Source organism: Mustela lutreola, chromosome 1, assembly GCF_030435805.1.
Source record: "Mustela lutreola isolate mMusLut2 chromosome 1, mMusLut2.pri, whole genome shotgun sequence".
NCBI classification, from domain to species: Eukaryota; Metazoa; Chordata; class Mammalia; order Carnivora; family Mustelidae; genus Mustela; species Mustela lutreola.
The window spans coordinates 282,878,168-282,884,766 of NC_081290.1; positions in this window are offsets into that span (position 1 = coordinate 282,878,168).

The following is a 6,599-nucleotide window of genomic DNA, read 5'->3' on the forward strand; positions in this document are numbered from 1 at the left end:
AAGCCACTGAGCCGTGGTGGGTGTGTCTTTTGGTCAATGAACTATTTCTTCAATTGGCAACACCTGGCGGCCAATCGTGACAAAAAGAAAAGGAAAGACACTCACAGTGATCGTGGAGTCAGTAACTGATAAAGCAGATTGCCACACTGAACAGGGTGCTGCCTGGCTTGATACGCGCACGCATACACACACACACACACACACACACACACACACACACACACACGGCTCCGAACAGAGATTTCCCTCCCCAGGAAACATCTGGAGACATTCTTGGAGGTCACAGCTTGGGGATCATTGCTGGCATCTGGCAGGCTGGAGTCAAGAATGTTGCTTACTGGGGCGCCTGGGTGGCTCAGTGGATTAAGCCTCTGCCTTCAGCTCAGGTCATGATCTCAGGGTCCTGGGATCGAGCCCCACATCAGGCTCGCTGCTCAGCAGGGAGCCTGCTTCCTCCTCTCTCTCTGCCTGCCTCTCTGCCTACTTGTGATCTCTCTCTCTCTCTCTCTCTCTTTCTCTGTCAAATAGATAAATAAATAAAGAAAGAAACAAATTTTTAAAAAAATGTTGCTTACCATCCTACCACACACAGGACGGCCCCCAACAGAGAATTACCCAGCCCCAAATGTCCATAGAAGGCTGAGAACCCCCCCCAACTTGCACCCAGCCATTGTTAAGAAGCAGTGTAGCCTAAGGGCCAAGTGGAAGGTCAGGTTCCAGTTCTACCCACTGTGTGATCTTCAGCAAGACTTGAGGTCTCTGAGACCAGATGTCAGGAAAGCACCTACCTCTGGGGTAAAGGAGTTACTGTGAGCGTGCACAGAAAAACAAAGTCAGCTAACTTGAGCGATCACAGGAAATGTCTACACCGCTACGCTTGCATCATAGGAGCTGGGGCAATTTTTGTTGACTTTTCTATATTGCCCAAACTTGATATAATGGACACATTTGATTTTCTTAATTGAGGGGAGAGGGAAAGCTGAGGGACAAAACAACTGGCCTGTACTTAAAAAAAATTTTTTTTTAAAAAGATTTTATTTATTTGACACAGAGAGATCACAAGTAATCAGAGAGGCACAGAGAGAGAGAGAGAGAGAAGCAGGCCCCCTGCTGAGCAGAGAGCCCGAGGCGGGGCTCCATCCCAGGACCCCAGGATCATGACCTGAGCTGAAGACAGAGGCTTAAGCCACTGAGCCAACCAGGCGCCCTGGCCTGTACTTAAAAAAAAAAAAAAAAAAAGTGAGATCTTGAAAAACAAATCAAGGCTAAGGACAATTGCAGACTAAAGAAGGCTGAAGGGAGCTGGTAGCCACATGTGAGGTGTGATCTCTGTTTATTGGGACAGCTGGTGACATTGGAAAGGGGATGGCAGGGGCGCCTGGTGGCCCAGGGGGTTAAGTGTCTGATTTCAGCGCAGGTCGTGATCGCAGGGTGGTGGGATAGAGCCCACGCCCAGGCTCTAGCTGGGCAGAGTCTGCTTGGGATTCTCTCTCTCCCTCTGTCTCGGCCCCTCCCCCTGCTCCCAAACGCGCTCTCTCTCTCTCTCAAGTAAATGAATAAATAAAATCTTTTAAAAAAAAAAAGTAACAAAAAAAGAAAGTGGATGGCATGTTCACAACACAGGATTGCTTCACTGTCTCCCGGCCTAAATTTGGGAACCATATCTCGGTTGTGTAAGAGATGTCATGGGGGGGGTACATGTTGAAATATTTAAGAGTGAAGGGTCATAACCTATGTAACCTTCTCTCAGATGGGTCCGAGGAAATTCCAGGGGTGTGAGAAAGAGAAAGAGAAACCAATTGTTGCAAAATGTTACTCTTATTGATGAATCCAGGTGAAGGGTTCATTGGTAACTTTTGCTCATTGTACTTTTCTTGCAACTTTTTTGTTTTGGCAAAAACAAAATCAGGCCTGTAACTAGGTGCTCCTCCCCCGCCACCCCTTGGGGACCGGGCCAGTGTGAATTTGCTGCCCCCTGCCGGACACAGCCAAGCGAAGTCCATTTATAGTAAAAGGGAGAAACCGACTATTTTTCCCTTGGTGCGATGGAGTGCCGCACCGCCCTGAACGCACGCTAGCGACCTCCGGGGCCGGCCGGACCGACGGCAGGGTTCCACTGGTATAATAAGCACACGACAACAGCGACAAATGCAGGCAAAACGAACACATATTGTTTTAGGCTGCATACATGGTGGGGGGGGTGAACAGGGAAGGACAATGAAGCGATGATTGTAAAAGGCAGCACTGTGCTTACCTAGGGAGGGGTCACCTGGAAGGACACTTGTGGGTGGGGGGGGGGGAGCAGGCTCTGCAGCGCAGATATTTTCTTATATTTATTTATTTGAGAGAGAGAGTGTACGAGCGTGGGGGAAGGGGCAGAAGGAGAGGGAGAGAGAATTTTAAGCAGACTCCCTGCTGAGCGAGAACCACCCCCCTTCCCCTCTCCCGCCACCTTCCCCGCATTGATCCAAGGATCCTGGGATCATGACCTGTGCGGAGATCAAGAGTCAGAAGCTTAACCGACTGCGCCACCCAGGCACCCCAGAGATTTTCTTTTTTGAGTGATAGTTACACGGGGACTTACTTTATAATTACATAAATATACACTATACATTTATGTTTTATACATGAGTAGCAGCTGTAAAAGTGCCAGCAAGGAAGCCCCCCACTTTGTGCCAGGTGCGCCCTGAGTGCCTGGGACCCGCCACTGTGTTGAGGACACTAACTAACGGATTCTGGCCGCCGCCTCCTGGGAAGGCTGGGGAGGACTCCCTGCGGTGGGGAGGAGGGTGGGAGCGCCGAGCCCCGCCGGCTAGGGAGGGCCGCGGCGCAGTGCTCCCCCTGGTGGTGGCTGCGGGGAGTGAGGCTTGCAGAAGAACCGGCTCCCCTCCATCCTAACCCCCAGCCCCCTGCCTCCTTCTGTCTGCCTCTTTTCCCCTGTTAGTGCCTCCTCCTCCAGGGTCACCACCTATTCCTAGGATTCACCTCAGGAGAAGCTGGACTCGGACTCCCCTCTCAGGGAGACGTCCCTGGGGAAAGGCGCTGCACTCTGACCTTTGCTTCCCTCATTGGCTCTTGACTGTCAGAACAGTGAATTTGCATGCCCTCTCTGCACGCCTGTCCTTTCCCAAAAGTGTGGTGAAGTCTGGCCCTTACTGAGGGCCTCCCCGCTGCCCGCGCTGGCTGACCATGACCGTGGCTCCAGGGTCGGATGCCTGCCTCCCCCCAGGCATCTCCCTCCACTATCAGTCCCGCAGCTTGTGTTTATAAAGATACCACTCTGCGCCCGTCCCAGGTTACCGGAAACCAAAAGTCAGTGGCTGATAATGCCCGGGGTTCACAAGTTGGGCGGGAAATAGCTAGGCATTGGTGGTGGCTATGATGTGGACCCTAACAGAACTCCCAGAACATGAATGGGACAGCGAGCAGCAGGGGTCCCAGAGGGCTCAGGAGGACGTGAGAGCAGGATCCAGGTGAGGTGAGATGGGCACGGGCCAGTGAAGAGGGAGGAGCCTGTCCGCGGCAGCTGGGTCTGCCTTGCTTGGGAGTTGGAATACGATCTGTGGAAGCCCGCAGAGGCTCTGTTGAGGCCAGTGGAGATGGACACTTAAGGCAGGGGACGTGGTGGGTGGATCTGGAACACTTACTATGCTGGGGGGGGGGGGTTGGGTGGGGCAGGCTGGAGGAGTGAATCATGGACTTTGCCCTCAAAGAGTCTCAGACCAGAGCTGGGGTAAGATAAGTGCACAGAGCTCTCAACCCTGCATGAGTAAGACAAAGGGCTGGTGGGAGAGGCCCACAGCGCCCCAGGTGCCGTAGAGGGGAGCAGCTCCTGCAGTCACTGGAGGGACCTCTGAGCTAGATAGAGATGGGGGTCCAGGGAGCCGAAGCAGATAGGGCCCCCGCGAGCAAAGCCACCCTGGGAAAAGTGACTGTCGTAAGTGCCAAGAGAGGGTGCCTGGATGCTTGTCTGCTGCCTAGTCCGTGGAGAGAGAAGGTTCAACTACTCTGTGCCCATATTATTTAAAAAAAAAAAAATCTTATTTATGGGGTGCCTGGGTGGCTCAGTGGGTTAAAGCCCTGCCTTCGGCTCAGGTCATGATCTCAGGGTCCTGGGATCGAGCCCCGCATCAGGCTCTCTGCTCAGCGAGGAGCCTGCTTCCTCCTCTCTCTCTTTGCCTGCCTCTCTGCCTACTTGTGTTCTGTCTGTCAAATAAATAAATCTTTTAAAAAATAAAAATAAAAATTCTGTTTATTTATTTGATAGGGAGAGAGAGAGCGAGAGCATGAGAGAGCACAAGTAGGGGGAGCAGCAGAGGGAGAGGGAGCAGACTCCCCACTGAGCGGGGAGTTCGATGCGGAACTCTATCCCAGGACTTGGGATCATGACTCTGGGATCATGACCTGAGCCGAAGGCAGATGGTAACCGACTGAGCCACCCAGGCACCCCTGCTGTGTGGCTTCAGCAAGATGTGCCCCCTCTGAATCTGTGTCTTCACCTCTGGAACAGGCTCATGATGGCAGCTTTGCAAGGTCGTCGAGCTGACCCCAGGTGACGGACCTGCGCAAGCGCCCAGCGTGCGGAGAGGCACAAGAAATGGCTCCTGTTATTATGCAACTCGAACTTTATTCTTAGGTGTGTGTTTCCAGTTTTGAAAAGTGTATCTTTTAGCAGCAGAAGCCTTTTTATTTAAATGAGAATATCTCCAGAACTGCCTCGTATCAAAGCCAGGCAGGAGTGAGGCTGTGCGGGAAACTGGCGCAGGGGCTGGGTAAGCTGGCAGAGGGACTGGGTCTGAGTCCTAGTGGGTCTGGCCCCACTAGGGTATACACCGCAGCTGGTGGCTGGAAGCGGGGAGCCTGTGGGGTTGGGGATCCGAGAGAGAGGAGGGGGGCAGCTCTGGGTCCTTGTCCTGGGGGGGAGCTCCAACACAGACCGGGGTCCAGGGCCCTTGGGCTCTCTTGGCCACATGGGACATGGGTAGTGCTCCCTTGGGGTGCACGACAGAGGCTTAGGATCTGTTCAGACATTTATTGAGCACATACCTGGGCCTGGCCTGGGCTGGGAGCTGAGCTCCCAGGTGATGGGGTGGATAGAAACCCTGGGAGAGTCCAGTCCTCTAGGGAAGTGCAGGGTGCTAGGGGAGTTGGGATCAGGTGGGCTTCAGGAAGGCTTCCTGGAGGCAGCAAATTCGTGGGCAGAGCTTGGAACAGTTAGTAAGGGTGAACCTGGCCAAAAAAAAAGAAAGAAAGAAAGAAAGAAAGAAAGAAAGAAAGAAAGCAAGCTGGAAGGTATTCCAGGCAGAGGGAACAGCATGGGTAAGGCCCAGAGGCTTGCCGCAAACAGTCCATATGTAAGTGAGGACCTAAAGCAGTGAATCTCCCAGGAGGGGAAATGGAAAGGCAGGAAAAAGACAGGAGGGAGTTTGGCCCGAGTGTGCATTAGGGTAGCAAGTAAGTCATCATTGCCCTGGGGTACCCCAGCCCAACCCTTCCCCCGCAGGTCCTGGCGGCTGGCATTGAAGCGAACATACCTGTGACCTATGGAATTGGCAGCCAGAGGGGAGATGAGAGCACTGGCTGTCAATTCATAGGTCAGAGCCCTGTGCACTCGGTCTCGGCAGCCTGCGGATGGCCCACCGCCCTTGGCCAATCTGGGCCTGGGAGCATGGCCCGGGAGGTCCCTGGTGGTCTGCTGGGCAGCAGCCGGTTCCCCTCCTCCATAGGTACTGGCCCCCGTCCCCGATAACAGCAGCCCCACTGGAACCAGTGGGCACTTCCACATGGAGTTGCTGTTACAGGGGGTGGGAGCCGACTGGAGGCCCGGGCCCCGCCTGGCTGGCAGCTCCCCCCCGGGCACAAGTCTGGGGGAGGATCTCGTGCCCACCTGTCGGGGCTGCCCAGGTCCTCATGACCACAGGCCCATGGTCTTTTTATTGAGGCTCCTTATCATCTGGGCCCACACCTGGAGGCCCCACACCAGTCCTCCTTCTCCGGGCGAAGTCCAGGCTCAGCCCCAGCGGGGCTCATAAAGCCGGGAGTGGCTCCGATTTACAGCTCCTGGGCAGCCTTTGCCCACTGGGCCACCCCCACGCCCTCTGTCCCCAAGTTCCTTGCTTCTGCCTTTCTTTCCCAGCCAGCGCCGGGCCTCCACCCTCTGCCCTTTGCCTACCCTTCCTGCCACAGCCTCAGGGTGGACAGACAGTGAGGGACACCTGGGCATCTGTCAGTCTCCCGGGACCGCCGACTGCCCAGATTCCTGGGGATGGCCCCAGATGAGAAGCTGGAGGCAAGACTGAGAGGGGCGGGGGAGACAGAAAGTAGGAGAATGAGGCCGAGAGGCCAAGAGGGAGGCAGATGTGGAACAGGAGGGAACTAGAACGGAACAGAGCAAAAAGGGACTGAGAAAGGCCAGGGGGGAGGGAGAGGGAGAACAGGGAACGAGAAAGGATGCTAACCCCTGGCAGAAGGCTACGAACAGGGCTGTCAGCAATCCCGTCTAGAAGAACGCTTAGCACCTCAGTGGCCTGAGAGCCAGCAGGGGTCTGGGAGCTGGGTGACCTTTGAGCACGTGACTTAACCTCTCAGAGCCACTGCTG